This window comes from Gopherus flavomarginatus, chromosome 2, assembly GCF_025201925.1.
Source record: "Gopherus flavomarginatus isolate rGopFla2 chromosome 2, rGopFla2.mat.asm, whole genome shotgun sequence".
Classification (NCBI taxonomy): Eukaryota; Metazoa; Chordata; order Testudines; family Testudinidae; genus Gopherus; species Gopherus flavomarginatus.
Window position 1 is genome coordinate 193,496,653 of NC_066618.1, and position 22,779 is coordinate 193,519,431.

General features: G+C 43.2%; 1 long non-coding RNA gene across 1 annotated transcript in view; it reads left to right on the forward strand.

Annotated features, from left to right (window-relative positions):
• The window catches only part of LOC127045633 (uncharacterized), a 36,803-nt gene extending 15,073 nt beyond the window's left edge, over positions 1-21,730 (forward strand). Inside the window, exon 3 of the long non-coding RNA XR_007772786.1 lies at positions 21,401-21,730. This is a non-coding gene — a long non-coding RNA (uncharacterized LOC127045633). The remainder of the gene's footprint in view (positions 1-21,400) is intronic.
• Positions 21,731-22,779: the final 1,049 nt, after the last annotated feature.

Below are 22,779 nucleotides of genomic sequence, written 5' to 3' on the forward strand. Positions count from 1 at the left end.
GCTATTGTGATCGACAGCCATCCTCTTCCTCACATAGAAGAAGTATTTGCAAAACTCCATGGAGCAAAGATGTTTTCCACTCTTGATTTGCAGAGCGCATACCACCAGGTTATGTTGCATGAAGACAGCAGAGATCTCAGAGCATTTATTACACATGAGGGACTATTTCGTTTTAAATGTGTTCCATATGGTCTCGCGTCACCCCCAACTGCCTTCCAAAAAATGATGTCATTGATTCTGAAGAATCATCGTGGAGTTCAATGCTATTTGGATGGGATATTATCATGTTTGGAAATACTACTGAGGAGCATGACAATAACTTGCAGTCTGTACTAAACTGCATCAGCAAAGCAGGCCTCAAGCTGAATAGGTCCAAATGCAAATTTAGACAAACTGAACTCTTCTTTCTGCATCATACAATTTCACAGGCTGGACTAAAACCTGATCCAGATCATATCCTGGCAATTTCAAATGCTCCTCCTCCAACAGATTTGCAAACCTTATGTTCCTTCTTGGGTCTTACCTCCTGGTATGCAAAATTCATTCCCACTTATGCTTCTGTCATTGAACCATTACAAGAATTACTACGGAGAAGTTCAACCTTAGTGTGGACAATGGATGCACAAGCTAGTTTCGAAACGGTGAAAGACTTGATTGTATATAGTCCAGTACTTGCACTATTCAGTCCCACATTGTCCACACTTGTAACTACTGATGCTTCTGATTATGGACTTGGGGCTGTCTTCACACAACTTCATGAGGAAAACAGAGAGGACGGTTGCATTTGCTTCAAGGACACTGAGTAATGCTGAGAGAAAATATTCTACAGTCTAAAAAGAAGCACTTGCTTGTGTCTGGGCTACTGAAAAATGAAGAACTTACCTGTGGAGCCGCACATTCAAGATGTGCACAGACCACAGCCCTTTGACGATGTTGCTCAACACGAAAAGACTGGGAAGAGCAGAATATCGTATTGCTAGATGGTCTGCAAGACTACTCTCTTTCAATTATGACCTGGAATATAAGCCTGGAAACAAAAATGTGGTAGCTGATTGCCTTTCTCGCCTGCCTTTGCCTTCACCAGATGGTCCAGCGGAGGATGAGGATGTAGTACTTGTGCTTATTACAGTATCAGAGGGGTAGCCGTGTTAGTCTGGATCTTTAAAAGCAGCAAAGAATCCTGTGGCACCTTATAGACTAACAGACGTTTTGGAGCATGAGCTTTCGTGGGTGAATACCCACTTCGTCAGATGCATGTAGTGGAAATTTCCAGGGGCAGGTATATATATGCAAGCAAGCTAGAGATAATGAGCTTAGTTCAATCAGGGAGGATGAGGCCCTGTTCTAGCAGTTGAGGTGTGAAAACCAAGGGAGGAGAAACTGGTTCTGTAGTTGGCAAGCCATTCACAGTCTTTGTTTAATCCTGAGCTGATGGTGTCAAATTTCCAGATGAACTGAAGCTCAACAGTTTCTCTTTGAAGTCTGGTCCTGAAGTTTTTTTGCTGCAGGATGGCCACCTTAAGGTCTGCTATAGTGTTGCCAGGGAGGTTGAAGTGTTCTCCTACAGGTTTTTGTATATTGTCATTCCTAATATCTGATTTGTGTCCATTGATCCTTTTCCGTAGCAACTGTCCAGTTTGGCCGATGTACATAGCAGAGGGGCATTGCAGACATATGGTGGACGTGCAGGTGAATGAACCGGTGATAGTGTGGCTGATCTGGTTAGGTCCTGTGATGGTGTTGCTGGTGTAGATATGTGGGCAGAGTTGGCATCGAGGTTTGTTGCATGTTGGCATCAAGGTTTGTTGCAGTTTCTCCTCCCTTGGTTTTCACACCTCAACTGCTAGAACAGGGCCTCAATCTCCCTGATTGAACTAACCTCGTTATCTCTAGCTTGCTTGCATATATATACCTGCCCCTGGAAATTTCCACTACATGCATCTGACAAAGTGGGCATTCACCCATGAAAGCTCATGCTCCAAAATGTCTGTTAGTCTATAAGGTGCCACAGGATTCTCTGCTGCTTTTACAGATCCAGACTAACACGGCTACCCCTCTGATACTTGACACCATGCAAGGCACTGCATTTAGCCGTATGGAGTGGAAATCCATTAACCTCACGAAGAAACTTGCACAAATACAGACAGATATCATCTTCCTTTCCAAGTGCAAACGGATGGACATCATACCAAATGGACTAAAGGTAAAAAATCCACTGCTATCTACATACTACACAGACCACAGTGAGAGATTATGCCATACTCTATCAAAGAAACTGAGGAATCACCTGATCAGCATCCTATACAGCAAACAGGAAAACATCAAAAAAGGGCTCTCCAACCTGGAGACTCTCATTAATTACCAAACTTCCATACAAACGGACTTCACTAAAATAAGACAGGAGATCTACATTACTCACTTCACCTCTCTACAAAGAAAAAAGGACTGTAAGCTGTCTAAACTCCTACCTGCCACATGAGGCCACAACCGTGGTACCCCCAACCCACCCAGCAATATTGTCAATCTATCCAACTACACACTCAGCCCAGAAGAAAAGTCTGTCCTATCTCAGGGACTCTCTTTCTGCCCTGCCACCCCTAGCAACATGATACAGTTCTGCGGCGATCTGGAAGCCTACTTTCGCCGTCTCCGACTCAAAGAATACTTTCAGGACAACACTGAACAGCGCACTGATACACAGGTACCCTCAAACCAACAGCACAAGAAGAAGAACTCCACGTGGACTCCTCCTGAGGGTCGAAATGACAGTCTGGACCTATACATTGAATGCTTCCGCCGACATGCACAGGCAGAAATTGTGGAAAAACAACATTGCTTGCCTCATAACCTAAGTCGTGCAGAACGTAATGCCATCCACAGCCTCAGAAACCACCCTGACATTATCATCAAAGAGGCTGATAAAGGAGGTGCTGTTGTCATCATGAACAGGTCTGACTACTAAAAGGAGGCTGCCAGACAACTCTCCAATACCAAATTCTACAGGCCACATCCCTCAAATCCCACTGAAGAATACACTAAGAAATTGCACCATCTACTCAGGACACTCCTACGCTAACACTGGAACAAATCAACATACCCTTATAGCGCCAACCAGGGTTATTCTATCTACTACCCAAGATCCACAAACCCGGAAATCCTGGATGCCCCATCATCTCGGGCATTGGCACTCTCACTGAAGGAATGTCTGGATATGTGGACTCTCTACTCAGACCCTATGCCACCAGCACTCCCAGCTATCTCCGTGACACCACTGATTTCCTGAGGAAACTACAGTGCATTGGTAACCTTCCAGAAAACACCATCCTAGCCACCATGGATGTAGAGGCTCTTTACACAAACATCCCTGTCATAACTTTATTCCCAGATTTGGACCTTAGCGTCCAAAATATGGGGGTTAGCATGAAAAACCTCCAAGCTTAGTTACCAGCTTGGACCTGGTACCTGCTGCCACCACCCAAAAAATTAGAGTGTTTTGGGGCACTCTGGTCCCCCTGAAAAACCTTCCCTGGGGACCCCAAGACCCAAATCCCTTGAGTCTCACAACAAAGGGAAATAATCCTTTTTCCCTTCCCCCCCTCCAGGTGCTCCTGGAGAGATACACAGACACAAGCTCTGTGAAACTACACAGAGACTCCCCCCTCTCTGTTCCCAATCCTGGAAACAAAAAGTACTTTCCTATTTCCCCAGAGGGAATGCAAGATCAGGCTAGCAAATCCAACACACACAGATCTCCCCCCCTGATTTCTTCCTCCCACCAATTCCCTGGTGAGTACAGACTCAATTTCCCTGAAGTAAAGAAAAACTCCAACAGGTCTTAAAAGAAAGCTTTATATAAAAAGAAAGAAAAATACATACAAATATTCTCTCTGTATTAAGATGATACAACACAGGGTCGATTGCTTAAAAGAATATTGAATAAACAGCCTTATTCAAAAAGAATACAAATCAAAGCCCTCCAGCACTTATATTCATGCAAATACCAAAGAAAAGAAACCATAGAACTTACTATCTGATCTCTTTGTCCTTACACTTAGAAACAGAAGACTAGAAAGTAGAACTACTTCTCCAAAGCTCAGAGAAAGCAGGCAGACGACAAAAGACAAAAGACTCAGACACAAACTTCCCTCCACCCAAAGTTGAAAAAATCCGGTTTCCTGATTGGTCCTCTGGTCAGGTGCTTCAGGTGAAAGAGACATTAACCCTTAGTTATCTGTTTATGACACGCCCCCCAAATTGCAGACAGTGGGGAAGCTCACTGGCGGCGATTTCCTTCTAGAACTTGAAAATAAACAGATTAATACAACACATGCACCTTTACATATACTGCTAAGTATATAACTAACAGACTTCTACATTTTAAGAACACTTTTTAACTACTGAATTCTGGGAAACTCTGACGGGAGAGTGCATCAGCTACTTTGTTAGAAGCTCCTGTGATGTGCTGAATTTCAAAATCAAAATCTTGGAGAGCTAAACTCCAACGAAGAAGTTTCTTGTTGTTCCCCTTGGCAGTATGAAGCCACTTTAGTGCAGCATGGTCAGTTTGTAGTTGGAACCGCCGTCCCCAAACATATGGGCGTAGCTTTTCCAGGGCGTACACAATGGCATAGCATTCCTTTTCACTGACTGACCAGTGACTTTCCCTCTCAGACAGTTTCTTGCTGAGAAACACGACAGGATGGAAGTTGTGATCTGTTGCTTCCTGCATGAGCACTGCTCCTATACCACGCTCAGATGCATCTGTTGTTACTAGGAATGGCTTGTCAAAGTCCGGGGCCCTGAGCACAGGGTCAGACATGAGCATCGCCTTAAGCTGGGTAAAGGCCTTTTGACACTCATCAGTCCACTTAACGGCATTTGGCTGGGTCTTTTTGGTCAGGTCGGTCAATGGGGCAGCGATTTGGCTGTAGTGTGGTACAAATCGCCTGTAGTATCCGGCCAAGCCTAAGAAGGATTGGACCTGCTTCTTTGACTTTGGGACAGGCCACTTTTGGATAGCATCCACCTTGGCCTGTAGGGGGTTTATGGTTCCTCGACCCACCTGGTGCCCAGGTAAGTCACTCTGTTTTGGCCTATTTGACACTTTTTGGCCTTAACAGTTAGTCCGGCCTGCCTGATGCGCTCAAAGACCTTTTCCAGGTGTAGTAGGTGTTCGGGCCAGGAGTCTGAAAATTTGCTGCTTAGGCATTTCAGCTGCCACCTCTGCTAAAGGTCCACTGAGCTGTGACCTCAATTCTACCATGTACTGGTTTTCGGGAATGCCGTACCCAAGACAGGCTCTTTCAAAATTTTCCAAGAAGGCCTCGGTGTCATCACCTGCCTTGTAGGTGGGAAATTTCCTGTGCTGTGGAGCAATAATTGGCGCCGGGTTGTTAGGGTTGGCTGGAGTCTGTTGCTTAGCCTTTTCTAATTCCATGGCCTGTTGGTGGGCTTCCCTCTGGAGTTCTATCTGTCTTCTGTGGGCTGCCTCTTCTTCTGCTTGCTTCCTTCTATGGGCCACCTCTTCTTCTTCTATTTTTCTTTTGTGTGCTGCCTCTTTGATTTGTTCTTCTCTTTCTTTCATCTCCATTTGTCGCCTGTGTTCAGCTTCTTTGAATTGCTCTTCGGCCTTAATTTTTGCCTTAGAAGTCATGGTTCCTGTTTTCTTGTGTTGGGGTGCCCTCTGGTGTTTATCTTCTGAACTGCAGGTTCTCTGTTGCCTCCTGAAGTCTGCCTAGCAACAGTGCCTTTAGCTAATCTTCAATGTTAAGTAAACCTGAAAAACCACTTTATTTGCATGCCTATAGTGCTGGACTTGCCTCCTAATGGGAGGGCTATTGCATGACAAAAGACCCTCAACAGTTTGGTAATGGCTTCTCGCTTAACATGCAAGCCACAAACTGCCAGAGAGAGCAGAAAAAAAAAATTCTCTCTGGTTCCCTTTTAAAACCAACTGTTTCTCTCTGCTAAAAAGCCCTTAGCAGAGAAAAGAAAAATATAATATTCCTACTGGCTTCTGGATTCTGTCTAGATCATCCCACCGCTGCCACCATGTCATAACTTTATTCCCAGATTTGGACCTTAGCATCCAAAATATGGGGGTTAGCATGAAAAACCTCCAAGCTTAGTTACCAGCTTGGACCTGGTACCTGCTGCCACCACCCAAAAAATTAGAGTGTTTTGGGGCACTCTGGTCCCCCTGAAAAACCTTCCCTGGGGACCCCAAGACCCAAATCCCTTGAGTCTCACAACAAAGGGAAATAATCCTTTTTCCCTTCCCCCCTCCAGGTGCTCCTGGAGAGATACACAGACACAAGCTCTGTGAAACTACACAGAGACTCCCCCCTCTCTGTTCCCAATCCTGGAAACAAAAAGTACTTTCCTATTTCCCCAGAGGGAATGCAAGATCAGGCTAGCAAATCCAACACACACAGATCTCCCCCCCGATTTCTTCCTCCCACCAATTCCCTGGTGAGTACAGACTCAATTTCCCTGAAGTAAAGAAAAACTCCAACAGGTCTTAAAAGAAAGCTTTATATAAAAAGAAAGAAAAATACATACAAATATTCTCTCTGTATTAAGATGATACAACACAGGGTCGATTGCTTAAAAGAATATTGAATAAACAGCCTTATTCAAAAAGAATACAAATCAAAGCCCTCCAGCACTTATATTCATGCAAATACCAAAGAAAAGAAACCATAGAACTTACTATCTGATCTCTTTGTCCTTACACTTAGAAACAGAAGACTAGAAAGTAGAACTACTTCTCCAAAGCTCAGAGAAAGCAGGCAGACGACAAAAGACAAAAGACTCAGACACAAACTTCCCTCCACCCAAAGTTAAAAAAATCCGGTTTCCTGATTGGTCCTCTGGTCAGGTGCTTCAGGTGAAAGAGACATTAACCCTTAGCTATCTGTTTATGACAATCCCACACACAGATGGAATACAAGCAGTCAGGAACAGTGTCCCTGATGATGCTACAGCACAACTGGCTGCTGAGCTCTGTGCCTTTGTCCTCACACACAACTATTTCAAATTTGATGACAATATATATCTCCAGATCAGTGGCACCGCTATGGGCACCCGCATGGCCCCACAATATGCCAATATTTTTATGGCTGACCTGGAACAACGCTTCCTCAGCTCTCGTCCACTCACGCCCCTTCTCTACCTATGCTACATTGATGACATCTTCATCATCTGGAGCCATGGGAAGGAGACTCTGGAAAAATTCCACCACGATTTCAACAATTTCCACCCCACCATCAACCTCAGCCTGGACCAATCTACACGGGAGGTCCACTTCCTAGACACCACGGTGCAAATAAGTGATGGTCACATTAACACCACCCTATACTGAAAACCTACTGACCGCTATGCCTACCTTCATGCCTCCAGCTTCCATCCCAGGCACATCACACGATCCATTGTCTACAGCCAAGCACTGAGGTACAACCGCATCTGCTCTAACTCCTCAGACAGAGACCAACACCTACAAAATCTCCACCAAGCATTCTCAAAACTACAATACCTGCACAAGGAAATAAGGAAACAGATCAACAGAGCCAGACGTGTACCCAGAAGCCTCCTACTGCAAGACAAACCCAAGAAAGAAACTAACAGGACTCCACTGGCCATCACATACAGTCCCCAGCTAAAACCCCTCCAACGCATCATCAGGGATCTACAACCCATCCTGGACAATGACCCCACACTTTCACAGGCCTTGGGTGGCAGGCCAGTCCTCACCCACAGACAACCTGCCAACCTGAAACATATTCTCACCAGTAACTGCACACCGCACCATAGTAACTCTAGCTCAGGAACCAATCCATGCAACAAACCTTGATGCCAACTCTGCCCACATATCTACACCGGCGACACCATCACAGGACCTAACCAGATCAACCACACCATCACTGGTTCATTCACCTGCCTGTCCACCAATGTAATATACGCTATCATATGCCAGCAATGCCCCTCTGCTATGTACATCGGCCAAACTGGACAGTCTCTACAGAAAAGGATCAATGGACACAAATCAGATATTAGGAATGACAATATACAAAAACCTGTAGGAGAACACTTCAACCTCCCTGGCAACACTATAGCAGACCTTAAGGTGGCCATCCTGCAGCAAAAAAACTTCAGGACCAGACTTCAAAGAAAAACTGCTGAGCTTCAGTTCATCTGGAAATTTGACACCATCAGTTCAGGATTAAACAAAGACTGTGAATGGCTTGCCAACTGCAGAACCAGTTTCTCCTCCCTTGGTTTTCACACCTCAACTGCTAGAACAGGACCTCATCCTCCCTGATTGAACTAAGCTCATTATCTCTAGCTTGCTGGCATATATATACCTGCCCCTGGAAATTTCCACTACATGCATCTGACGAAGTGGGTATTCACCCACAAAAGGTCATGCTCCAAAACGTCTGTTAGTCTATAAGGTGCCACAGGATTCTTTGCTGCTTATTACAAGCACTCTTACTGCAGTTACAAGAGAACAATTTCAAGCTGCTTGTTCAGCATGTCCGATTCAACAAAAACTATGGGAATTTCTGACAAAGAGATGCCCTAGTCACCCTAAAAACCTTGACCCAGTTTTGCTGCCTTATCTTAGAGTTCAGGATGAACTTTCTTTGCTCGATGTCCGCGTGCTACGAGATACACACCGGCTACTTGTTTCAGAAGAATTACAGTCAAGACTCATGTGCACCTGGCACACGATACTCATCAAGGAATTGTCAGAACCAAACAACGACTACGGGTCTATATTGGTAGTCAGGGATGGACTCTCAAATTGAAGCACTCATAAAATCCTGTGTCACTTGTCAAATGCATGATAAGAGAGCAGTGACATGTACCTCTTCATTACAGCCTGTTCCTCTTCCTGACTCTGCATGGGAAAAAGTGGTGATTGACATAGTAGGACCCTTTGATACTGCTCCAATTGACTGTCGTTACGCCATCACTTTAATAGACTATTTCAGTAAATGACCTGAGATAGCATTTACATCGCAAATCTCTTCTGCTACAGTAATTAAGTTCTTCTCTTCAGTTTTTAGCAGGGAAGGTAACCCCAAAGAACTGGTTTACGATAATGGTAGTCAGTTTACTTCCCTGGAGTCTGAAACCTTTCTAGCAGAGAGGAACATTTTACACAGAGGGTCATCCCTATATTACCCTCAAGCCAGTGAGGAAATCGAACGGTTTAACAGAAGTTTGAAAGAGAGTTTGCAATCCGCTAAACTGGAAGGGTGATTGTGGATACCCTTCTCTACTGATTTCTTGCAAGCATAAAGAGCTACATGACATGCCACAAGGCAAAGATCACCCGCAGAGTTACTGCATGGGAAACAGATGAATACTAAACTGAACATTGCTGGATTGTTAAAGGCACAACCTGATGCCCCAAACAAGGATGATGTGAAAAAAACAGTTGAACAGAACCAAGCAAAGGCTTTCACAGACAAGCGGGTGGGGTGCTAAGGAACCAAAGTTTGAGTGTGGTTTCTTCGTTAGAATAAGAAAACCTGGAATTTTACGCAAAGGGGACCATAAATTCACAGCTCCTCTTAAAATCATGGAGAAGAAGGGACCTTACACCTATCGACTTTCTGATGAGTGAGTATGGAATGCTTCTTATCTTGCACCTGCCTATGCACCAAGAGGAGATTATGCCAACACCCAGTCTGCATTGGATGACTTCATCGTAGAACCAACACAACAAGATATTGCACTGGAACAGGGCTTGAGAGACGGCCTGTCAGACCCAGACGACCACCTGTCTGGACTAAAGACTGTGTTATGTAGTATCTACAGTGTTTCCAGTGTAATATTCCTGCCAATAGTATAGTATCTTGTTTCCTATTTGTTCCTGTGGTTAGAACAACAATGTTTACTCTAATTGGTAGAGTTTCTTAAGAGAGGAGGGAATGTGGTGTTTAGATATGCTTGTAATTATTAGAACTGGGAGCACTGGCTCTTGGGAGTCTGAAAGGACAGGAAACAGGAAGGAGGTGGGAGGAGTTGAGGAGGCAGAGTGAGAGTTACAGAGGGTGCAGCTGCAGTTTGGTAAAGAGGTTTCCACTGTAAAAATAAAGTCCTGTTGAAGTTTGTTAGTACCTTGCCTGGTTGATACAACAGAGACCCTCTTTACTTTCCCTGCAGTCTCCTGCCTCTTTCATTATCCACCTTCTGACCTGCCTGTCCCAATACTTGCAAATAGTACACACCTTGTGACTTCCACAACAAATGAAGCAGGGCTTCTACTGACAACCTCTTTTACTACACAACCCTGCTTTCTTCCCAGAACAGATCCATCCTGGGAACTGAATGAGACAAGGATCCTGTGGAAAAAATAATATGTGATAGTGTAATTAAAGACTCTACCGTAACACATATATAGAAGGGGGCCAAATTAAGGTTGGGCAACCTTAATTCTGGCATTTCTAACTTTTGAGTGCTTGACTTTACAACCTTAATAATGTTCTTCTAGCATAGTTTTTGTGTGTGTAGTATAGCTATATAATTGAAAGAAGACGTGGTCATTCTTTGTTTGTTTGTTTGCGTACAGTTAAAAATGTACAGAAATCTTGCCTGACTGTTGTTGGGGTAGCTACGAGGCACCTAGCATTTGGTTTTTCAACTCAGATGCAGAATGTTACACAGTTAGTCTCTGTTCTTTCTCATACTCTCTCCCTCACCCTCATGGAGACTTTATGGGTTCATTTGTTTTGTTCTGTTTTTGGTTTAATCTGAAATAAAAGTAAACAAGACTGCAATATCCATATTTTGCTCTTTGCATGTGAGAAATCAAAACCTATACAAGCAACAAGCATCAAGGAGAGTAACAGAACACACTGGACTGCACTCTGAGATCCCTAGTGCACAGGAACTCCAATGGATGTGCTGGCCTAAAGAGTCCCACCCCAACTCTCATTCAGACCAATGAGATTATGTCTTTGATTGCTGCCTCCCATCCCCTTTTCTTCCTGACACACTTCAGTAAGGCTCCCTCCCTCCCCCTCCGTCTCCCTCTGTGTGTAGTAGGCAGCACAAAGTGCCTGTGCAAGTGTTTAAGGGCAGGATGCTGAGACCTGCTCTCCATGTTTGTGAGCCCCGCCCTCTTCAGATGTCCCTGTTTCTGCTCAAGGGATTAGAAAAGGGACATTCTGCTAAAAGAGAAGGAGACGCATATCACCAGGGAGCAAGAAAACTGCTCAGGAAATGTCCTTGGGCCTAGCAATAAGACAGGCTAGTGGAGAGCCATTCAAAACCCCTCTAGCCCATGGGGAGAAGTAGTCATGGGGGAAAGGGAAAGAGCTGACTACTTAGCAACAGCATCATCTAGACCCGTTGGGAGACGGGAGAAGAGACTCAAGATCAGCTCTTGAATATGGCAGTAATTTGTTCAGTTTCCACCAATAGCAACAAACCTGATTAGGCAACCTTGTGCCTTAAGAGACCACTCAAAGTATCCCAAAACTCAGTGAGTATAATTCTACTTGATCACCTCCATTAAACAAGTAATATTTGTCAAACTGCAGTTGCCCCTTATAACAAGATCCAGTGTGTGGAGGTGAGATCCATTTAACAAAATTGCAAAACTATGATAAATGAATTTATCATGAGCATTTGACAGCCACACCTGCTCTTTTCACATTAATTCATCTCCAATATTTATTCTCACATTCCAAACCATGAGCCACTCCAAACCACTGCCAGTTTTTAAAAGTCAGCCTAACACGAAAGTGTTTCCTCTTTGCACCCTACCCGCCATCCAAAAATTTACAACTGCCTGAGGGCTAGAGTGGAGAAGATGCAGACCTTTGTCAGTAACAGGGTTTGTAGGTGTAAAATGTCATGACTTTAAAGTCTGATATGTCATGGCCTTGCAGGGCTAGAACTATCAATGTTGTTCCATTGAAAAGGGGTGATTCCCAGTAAGGCAAGAAAAACCTCCCTCACGCTTCCTAATACTCTGGTGCTTGCAAATTTCTGACCTCTGTAAAACTCAGCAGGGTAGCTTTTGCAACAATGCTAAGTATTTAAATGAGTATTCCACATGTCAAATAGTAATGAACTAGCTCAGCAACCCTTTGCCCCCCACCCTCCCTCTACACACACAACTGCACAAAAACAATTTTTGACTTTCCCTGCACCTGTAACTGTGCAAAGCTAAGGCAGCATCTCAGCTGGAAGATTACACGTTAAATCCTAAATAATAATAATTATTGTTTCTAGTTATTTTGAATTCACTGACAAAGACCTTTACAAAATAATTGCACTGATCAATCCCACATAAGGTGCAAGGGAAAATCCCTGAGTTGGTGTGTGATGAGAACATTGGGAGGGGAATCTGTAATACTGTTCTGTTCAGCAAGTGTAATTCTGAGGCATAAACTGTGTTAAAATGCTTGACTTTGTGTCTGGTAATAGCAGATGGTTTACATTAAAAGGCAGATGTTTTCTGCAGCCTTCAGTTAGAAAAGGACATCAGAATTAACCACACCCACTTATTTAAAAGTACATAACATGAACAAAAGCATTTGCTCTAGATATCAGTTTCACAGGACTGTAGCCTGTAAGGCACTGGGCTGGTCGCTACAGCCCTCTGAGCAAACAAGGTTTTCAAATGATAGATGAGTGAAGGCTTTGAAGGAATTTTAAAATACAGGATTGGTTTGTAAGAAGGTAAAAAAGATACTTCACAGTGAACTTATTTTAGCTTCTACCTCACTAACCTGAACTCCTCTTCCCTTGAAATAAAATACACCCCACCCTATTTTAGGCATTCTGTCCTTAACAAAGAAGCTTGAAGTGTATTAAATGCTGTCTCTTCAGGATGGCTGTCTGTTTTTCTGTTCAGATTGGGTGACTTCCACTGCGTAGATCTGTCATAGCACATTTAAATTGCACTGATACCTTACTGTAGTAATTCTAGGGAGGCAGTAGAGGGTTAAGTGCAGCTAAGTTTAAACATGTGAACACAGCCATTAGTACATTCAAAAGACATGGTTCTTGTATTACCTCACCTGCATTGCACATACTGGGCCAATTTAACTCACTGCACCCTAGCTGGTAAGATTCACCTCAGGGAGGGCAAACGGTGGCATTGCCACATGCCCTACCTTGGGATTTCCGCTAAGGGAGGACAGTTTTAATCTCAGCAAGGTGTTCCACAAAAGTCCCCCTCAAGGAGGCTACAGAGGAGATGTGTATGATCCCCCAGTCACTCTAACCACAATTCTTATCTAGCTGACACTATCTGATACTGAAGCTGAACTGGCTGACTCTGAGCCCCAGTGGAGGTAAAGTTGCAGATGCTTTCCATTGTTGCAATTCCTCCCTTGCTTCTCCTCAGCCATGGACCCTCTGCCAAGGTTTGTGCCAGTTTTATAGGTGCAGTCTACGCTCGTTCTTTTATAATAAAATGTACATTTGAGACTCAATCCTCTTCTCACTTAAGTCAACAGAAGCTTTGTTATTGCCTTAGGGAGAGTAAGCAAACTCTTAATATCCTAATAAATAATAGTCATAAATATTATATATATGCAATGTCAGTGAGTTAGTGTCACTAAGAGAATCTTAACTTTTATGCTACCTCAATTTCTATGTTTGAAAATGCAGCCTCATTGCTGAGTTAGCATAGTTTCTTGCATTTCATTTCTTTGCAAAAACACCCCTGGTGAAACTTTATAGATTTCTGTGGAAGCATATCAGAGATTAGTTTTGCTTCTTTATTTTTATTTACTTATTTATTTTAAAGGAAACTTGAAAGCAAAATTGATAGAAAAGCAATGGGTTCATGAATGGTAGCATTTAAATGATCCCAACTGGGTCTTGTGCACAAAAGGGGTATTTTTGCACTGCTGCAACTGCACAGAAGTAATTGCACTAATGCAAAGCCTTAGTGTAAAAACTGACTTGTGTGAGTTACCTGTCTCAAACCAGGTGCAAATTGCAATACATCTACACTGCACTAATGCATCTACATGACTGTAGCTACAGCTACATCTCCAGTGCAGGCAAGTCCTTAGGGCCTGATCTTGTAAATCCTTATGGGAGGCATCCTAACTCATAAAACAATCTGATTGCCTTCCATGGGGCTACTTTCATGAGAGTGATAGAATTTGGCTTTAGGCCTTGAAGCTCAAATTTCTACGAGATGAATGACTCAGCAGTTCTCCACTCCCCTTGGTAGGGTGGAGATCTACGACTCAGCATTTCCTCCTTCCTCAGTTGGGAGGGGAGACAGCTGCAGCTCATGATAGAGGCTCCTGTAGCGTCACAGTACAGATCTTCTAAAAAAGGGGTCGGCAATCTTTCAGAAATGGTGTGCTGAGTCTTCATTTAATCACTCTAATTTAAGGTTTCTCGTGCCAGTAATACATTTTAACATTTTTAGAAGGTCTCTTTCTATAAGTCTATAATATATAACTAAACTGTTGTTGTATGTAAAGTAAATAAGGTTTTTAAAATGTTTAAGAAGCTTCATTTAAAATTAAATTAAAATGCAGAGCCCCCCCAGACCGGTGGCCAGGACCCGGGCAGTGTGAGTGCCACTGAAAATCAGCTTCTGTGCCGCATTTGGCACACGTGCCATAGGTTGCCTACCCCTGCTCTAAAAAGTTCTCAACAAGTTCATTGACCAAAAAGGACATGTCTACAATAGGTTAAAACTTGTTAAATTCCACCATTGCTAGCAGCACTAGCGTCATGGTGTAGACAAGATAGCCTGCCAGCACCCGACACCAATTATGCATTGTGTCTAGTAGACTTGCTCTGAGCAGGTGAGATGACACGGTGCTTAGAAGTGTCAGCCATCAATGGACTCTCTACACTAAGGCTCCTAACATTGCTAAACCAGTGGTACTTAACCCCATTTAGCAAAAGTGGAAGATTTTTGGAAAATGATCCTGGTGTAGACGGAGCCAAAGAGCATGGGGGAAGGCTCTGACATATCCTTGTCACCCACAGCTATGGGCGTGTTAGTGAAGGAGCCAAAAGTGTTGGGGAATTTCCACAGTCTGCCTCCATGAGCTCCTCCTAACTGCAACATTTTAAAGAAAAGAGTAGACCTTTTATTAAGTATATATATAAGATTCAATTACTCAAACAAAAACCTTTTGCAGACTTCTGCCACAGGCCACTGAATAGACCTTATTCCTTTTAAATATGAAAAAGAAATGTTTCTGAACACACTTTAAAGACAAGTTGATGGCAGTAGTGCAGCTAGTGGCTTGTGTTATTATCTATTCCCACAAGGTGGCACAAATGGACTTCTCTAAAAGTCTGCATATGATACAATATTTGCCTATAGCTCCTCTGCACAAAATGCCACAGAATGCTCAACAGAGCGAGATGAAGTTGCAAAATATTGGGTCTAATAACGCTCATTTATACAGAAAGAGAAAACAATGAAAAACAATGGCTAAAGCAAAAGAAAAGAATGCTCAGCTGGGAAGATGCAAGCATGCCTTTACACTAGTCACAGTGAGGGATGACTGAGATGAGTGAAATAAAAACATTCCTCATCCACTGATTTGAACAGGAAGATTTTAAGGTAAAATTTGAAGTGGTTCACAGGGTGCTTTTCATCTGCACAGAAATGATGGCCAAGGTTGATGCTAAGTGAAGAAACATCCTAGAGTGGTGGTTTTCAACCTTTTTTCATTTGCAGACCCCTAAAAATTTTGAATAGAGGTGTGGCCCCTTTGAAAATCTTAGACATAGTCTGCGGACCCCAAGGGTACGTGGTCCAAAGGTTGAAAACCACTGTTCCAGAGTGAGAAGCCTGATGAAGGAAAGCTTGTTCTGAGATGAGTAATATGAGAAGAGTATTTTCTTCAGTTTCTTGTTGAGTAAAGAGACTGGCCACAGGCTGGTCACTAGCAAGTGAGGAAGGGTAAGGTGAGGATTTTGCCTTTCAAAAGAGAGGATGATACTAGTACTTTTAAGTGGGATGAGGGAATATGTGTATACCTCCATGAGTGACCAGAGATAAGACACTAGCTGCAGCATTAATATAGAATGCTCACAAGGTAGCCACATAATGTTGTCCTGCAAACTACAGATTGAGACCGTAAAGCTAGGATCAAGTGGCTGAGATGGTGGGAGTGAGTTCTCTCTGATCTAACTAAGGAATCTATTATCATAAGTTCATACACTGAGAATCACAGTGAGTTCTGCTTAAAATGGAACCTAAAGCTTTCCTTTCTCTTATTTTAGCTATACATTCTGTCTCCCATATGAATGCTGCTGGTTGTTTTTCCACTCCATTATTTGGGGAAAGCCTGTATGAAAAAGTGACTTTTGCATCATGCCCTAAACATAGCAAAACTTGGGCTCATCCTGATCTCTGTTGACAGGCAGTTCCATAGGTCAGGACCCTAAGTTGAGAAAGTCTTGCCACTGTTTCTTAGTAGTTTTACCTGAGGTCAGGGGCGGCTCTAGACATTTCGCCGCCCCAAGCACGGTGGCATGCCTGCGGAGAGTCCGCTGGTCCCGCGGCTCCGGTGGCCCTCCGCAGGCATTCCGCCAAAGGCTGCCTGCCTGCCGCCCTCCCAGTGACCGGCAGAGTGCCCCCCCGTGGCATGCCGCCCCAAGCACGCGCTTGGCATGCTGGGGCCTGGAGCTGCCCCTGCCTGAGGTCCTCTCAGCCACTACATGCCGGCAGCTCACAGTCCTTGCAGCATAACTCAGATGGAGAGGCAGTTCCTGAGTTAACACAGGTGTCATGGTATAATTCCCCACTCTGAACCTTAGCGTCCAACAGATGGGGTACCAGCATGAATTCCTCTAAGCTCAATTACCAGCTTAGAACCTGTAGCGCTGCCACCAACCAGGAATTCCAGTGCCTGGTACACTCTGGTCCCCCCAAAACCTTGCCCGGGGACCCCCAAGACCCAGACCCTCTGGATCTTAACACAAGGAAAGTAAACCCTTTCCCTCACCGTTGCCTCTCCCAGGCTTCCCCTCCCTGGGTTACCCTAGAAGATCACTGTGATTCAAACTCCTTGAATCTTAAAACAGAGAGGAAAATGCACCTTCCACCCTCCTTCTCTCTTCCCCTCCTAGATTCTCCCTGAGAGAGACAGTAATCCTAACACAGAGAGAAATTAGCCTCTCTCTCCCCCTTCCCTCCTTTCTCCCCACCAATTCCGTGGTGAATCCAGACCCAGTCCCCTGGAGTCTCACCAGAATAAAAAAAACAATAAAAATTATCTTTGTAAATTTAAGATGGAATATGTTACAGGGGTCTTTCAGCTATAGACACTGGGAATAGCCTCCCAGCCTAAGTATTCAACTACAAATTAAAATCCTTTCAGCAAAATATAAATTTGAACTCCTTCCAACCAAATACACATTTGCAAATAAAGAAAACAAACATAAACCTAACTCGTTTTATCTACCTAGTACTCACTATTTTGAATCCATGTTTGAAGTGTCAGAGCCTAAGTTAGAACCGTCCCCTGACAGCATTCAATTATGGACCAGACGTTCTGGTAAACATTCTACTTTTTTATTGCATATTTTGCACATTATCTATATAACATCTCTTTTTCTCTCTTTCCCCTATTAACTGACTTAATGGCTTTTTTTCCTTTTGGCTTGTTCCTTTTTTAAAATATATATATATATTAAAAGCCCTGTGTTGAGTCATTGGAAAACAGTTGTTTTATCCAGTGAACAGGAATTTATGACATATTTACAAAATGGAGTTCACCCTGTTTTCACAAGTCTACAAAACCAAACACCCCCATCTCCCAAGTAAACAAAACAAAAACAACCACCACCCCAAAAACTGCATTTAGGGCCAGATCCTACAAAGTGCTGAATGCTTCAGCTCCCACTGACTTGTGTGGCATCTTTCTGAATGCTACTCAGTCACATGACCACACCCTGACCGAATTAACTAAGCTCTCATCAGAATGCAAGGAGCATGTTTCCGTGTCTGGAAGGTGCATAGGCTTTAGGTGCTATTTCAAAAGCAGAGATAAATTAATAAAATACTACCCCAGATTCTGCTCTCAACAATGCTGGTGTAAAATCTGGAGTAATTCCAGTGAAGTCAATAGAGTTACTCTACATTTACACTGGCATACCTGAGAGCAGAATGTGCTCCATCCCCTACCATACACAATGGGATCAGAAATATGCTGGGTTGTGTGCATGGTTGTTGCTATCAGGGTTTTAGCATAGCTTTCCTACCGTGTGGACAGAGACTTTTCTAAAACTCATAGATTTACCTTTTTTTTTTTAATATAAAACAATTCCCTATCCACAGTGGTCAGGGATACAATGCTACAGAACTTGGTTTGCAATGATCATGCTTAAAGCAGCAAGTTTCTGATCCCTGCATAGAATGATCAGGGCCTGGTGAGGATTGCTTCTGAGGATTTGTCTATACTTAGAGCTGCACCAGTGCAGCTGTGTCACTGTGGTGCTTAATGAAGATACTACTTATGCCGACAGGAGCGGTCTCCTGTCGGCATAGGTACTCTACATCCAAAGGAAGCAGTAGCTATGTCAGTGGGAGAGGCCCTCCGGTTGACATAGCACTGAGTGATGTAGTTCTATCAACCTAAGTTCCTAGCATAGACCAAGCCAGAGTATCAGAAAGCCTGTCCTCCTCCCTTCATATAAAGCTGAGGGTGTCGCACCTTCATAACACTCCCGGTCTACTTTTCCAAGGAGTAAGAAATTGATTTCCATGATCACTAGTTCAGTGCAGAGCTCTTGGTAATTCTGTCTCAAGGTCTCCAAAGCAGCCCAATGTTCACATTTTGTAGAGAATAATCCAATTCTATTGAGCTGGACAATATAATAGCTTCTTACCTTTCACCACAGGATGGCAGTGCAAGATTTTAGTTTTCTGCCTCTGGATTTGCACAGTGTGTACGTGTCTTGTGTGCATGTGGCAATGTAGTTAGACAGAAAATTAAAAACAGTGATGCTTTTTCCATTTTGAAAATAAAGATACAGTAGGCTCCTCTCAAATAGGGTTGGATTATAATATCCCTAATGGAACAGGGGGAAAGTGCTGCTTGCTGCTGCTGACTCTGAGATCCTGTCATGAAAAATCATGTCTCAGTAATGCATCTCAGTCCTGATTTTAGCTTCTGTGCAGACTATATAATTGATCAGTTTACAACTCTCTCTGTATAAAATGGTTCTTAGTAGAAGCAGAGACCCGAAATTACATTGTAAGGACTGTAGAGATTGTAGCTATTAAGTGCTTTTTGAGTTTGGGGGGTTGGGTTCCAAAATTATGTCCTCTATTTGTACAGTGAGTATGGCTACACTTGCACTTCAAAGCGCTGCCGCGGGAGCCTGACTCCCAGCGCTGCGGCGCTGTTTACACTGAGGCTTTACAGCGCTGTATGTTGCAGCGCTCAGGGGGAAGTTTTTTTCACACTCCTGAGCGCGAAAGTTGCAGCGCTGTAAAGTGCCAGTGTAGCCATGGCCTAAAGAGTATCTTTAGAAAACTTTCAACCCCAGGTTCCATTTATGTTGATTCTACTGATTTGTCATTGTACAAGCAACTTTCCGGCACTGCTGTTCACAGCTACTAGCCTCCTGTTAACCTCTGGACACATTTAAAAAGTAATTTGCCTTCAGATTAGCATGCATTGCAGAAAACATCAGCTAGGGATACATTAATGCCAAGAGCAGTAACAGCTATATTGCTGAACATCGCTGTGAAATTTTACTGAAACAAATTATACCCATATAAACACCTTGATATGGGTATAACTGTCTCCATGCCAGAAGGTTGCACTGATTTATCTAAACCAATTTTTCTATTGATTTAATTCAATCAGTACAAGAACTGCATGTAGACAAGCCCCTAGAGTGGGAATGCAGTGTTGTCAATGCTTATGATTTTATTCATTTTTTATTGCAGTATTTTGTGTTTTTCTTAATGCTGTACAGAGAAAGGTAATTCCATTTAGCAAAGGATTACAATGCTTTGAAATTTGATTTAATTTAGAATCAAAATGAAACCAAAAATTTCAAACTTCTCCAAAAAAGGGAAAGCCCTGGCTTCTCTAACTCAGGGACAATCCACCTGGCTGGCTCAGGGCCATGGATGCTGGAAGCCTTGGGGACCCCGGCAACAGGGCCATCTGCCTAGCTGGCTGCTATGGAGTCACAGACCCTGGAATCCCTAAGATCCCCACATTAGGGGCAGTCCATCTGGCTGGCTGCTCTGGGAAGTTGTGGACCCTGGTGGCAGATTTCAAAAGCTTCCTGGGTTCCAAATGAATTTTGTAAAAACATTGTGCAGAACACTTTAATGAAGATGAATCAGTAAATCTGAATGAAAAACGGTTTTGTCAGAATTATTCTAACCTGCTCTAGTTTTTCTTAAAGCCCAACTCCTGTGATTGTGTGCGAATCTCCACTTTCATTTACAAACAGCAAGTTTCTAGCCCTCATGCTGCAGTGAACAGCTTAAAAATGTGAACTCTCAAGGCTCAAAAATGAGAAGGCAAATGAAAAAGAATTCAATACTTTTTATTTTTAAAATTTCACAGTATTTAAGCCAACCTTTTAATTTTTTTCAGGCTTGACTCATGATTTTTGAACTCCTGGGGCTGGCAAAAAGGGTGCTTTCCTTATGCATCATCCCAGCAGTGGAGGTCTGCTGAGGCATATTTGCTAACGGGCCTCAGATCTGAATGTAAAGGACTGGAGGCAGGGCATTCTCAGACCTTAACTATGGAACTCCCCTCTTCCCCCCACTGGGGGAAAAAAGCCTGATTTGGATTACACTCAGGACATAGGCATGGCTCATCTAATTACTCCAACTTTTGTTTCAGGCACATGGTTTGAGTTTTAATTACGATGTGAAGGGAGTTCTTCTAGTGGTAGCTATTTGTCAGTTTTGTTACTATATTTTTTGTTTTTAAATTGATGTACATGTGTCCAGAGATTCCAAATAACACATTAAACCAACTGAAAGATTAAACAAATAAAATGTATAGTGCAAGCAGCATTGCTGGCAGTATAACAAAGGCCTCACAAAACATAAAGACAGCTCTCACTTCGCACTCTAAAGGACAACTCCAGAGGGTCTCTGATATCTGTGACATGGTCCTGCTGCCTTCAGCTCCAGCCTGCATATAATGGGAAAGTATACTGCAGGACTTGAAAGGAGACAGATGCATTTTATAGTACACAGGATGCTGGATGCCAATCTTAGATTGGGCATTGGGGGAATTCAGCAAATATTAATAAAATTACTGGAATCTTTTATTTTCTCTCTGCAGGACAGCTACAAGTAAACTTCTTTTCTGTCTATAAAGAGGAGAATTTCACTTCAGGGCATCTCCCCATCCTTCACTCCTGGATTTGTAATAATTGGGTTTGTTTTCTTTCACAGACCAAGAACAACCACATCTTCAGCCTGAATTAATTTTATTTTGGATTATGTAATACAGCACAAAAGAACAAGAGCAAAGACCCTATGAGAGAGCACAGTGTGTGTGTTCGTCTGAAACAGACTGTGGTAGGTCTCAGAACTAAACGGCTGCTCTCTCTGTTAGAGGCAACACTCTTAGACATTTAAAGATACAGTACCCCAACAAATAAAGAAACCACAATTTCATAGCTACATACACCACATAGTGCACTCTACAATCCATAATGAGTAAAGCTTCCCAAATATGTTGATCCCCATATTATAGATTATTAGTATTTATATTTCAGTAGTGTCCAGAGGCCCTTATCAAGATTGAGGCTCCAATCTGCTTTGCACCATACAAACATATAAGAAGAGAGCATCCCTACCCCAGTCTAAAAGACAAAACCAGACAAAGGGAGAGGAACGGAGTATGACATAAGCAAAGTAACTACAGTGATGGCAGGCTCACATCAGATTTTCTCTGTATTTGTTTTTCATGTTTTAGTTTGACTTTTTGCCAAAGCACTTGGGGTTGAAGTAGAGGTGGGAAGGGATCGCTAGAGTGGACAAAGCGTTAAGGAGGTGAATGAGAGGAAGAAAGGGAACAGTGGAGGGTGAGAAACATGAAGTGCAGGCAGAGTGAAGCTGGCCAGGTGAGGTGTTGCAGTGGTGGGAGAGGTGCAGGATGAAGGGCACCAACAACACCCCCCCGATACCCCCAAATCTCCATAGATGAAGTTTCAGAATTGACTGAATCATGATACTATGAAGGTTCCTCCTGGCTGCTGCAGTTCCTTTTGTGAAGAGAGGTCAATGTCCAAGGTTGGTCTTTCTGGATTCAGTGAGAGAGCAGGGACACCTAAAAGGCCCTAACTTACCTACCCCTTGCACATTGGCTGGAGCTGGTTGTTTTGGGAACACTGAGTGTCTCTAAGGTGCCATGGGGCAGACTACAGAAATTCACTTCTTCAGATGCATAGAATGGAACACACAGGAGATATTTATACATACGGAGAACATGAAAAGTATTCAACTTTTCATGTTCTCTGTATATATAAATATCTCCTGTCTGTGTGTTCCATTCTATGCATCTGAAGAAGTGGGCTGTAGCCCACAAAAGCTTATGCTGAAATAAATTTGTTAGTCTCTAAGGTGCCACAAGTACTCCTGTTCTTTTTGCGGATACAGACTAACAGGGCTGCTACTCTGAAACCAGACATAGAACAGGCATTTGAGAAGGAAACGGCAGCACTGGAAGGGATTCATGAACCATTTTGGCAGAATTCAGTTGTACATATAAGCCAAGACATTTGTGGAGAGTGAACCATTAGAGCACTTGTCACAGTAAGGGGGTAATA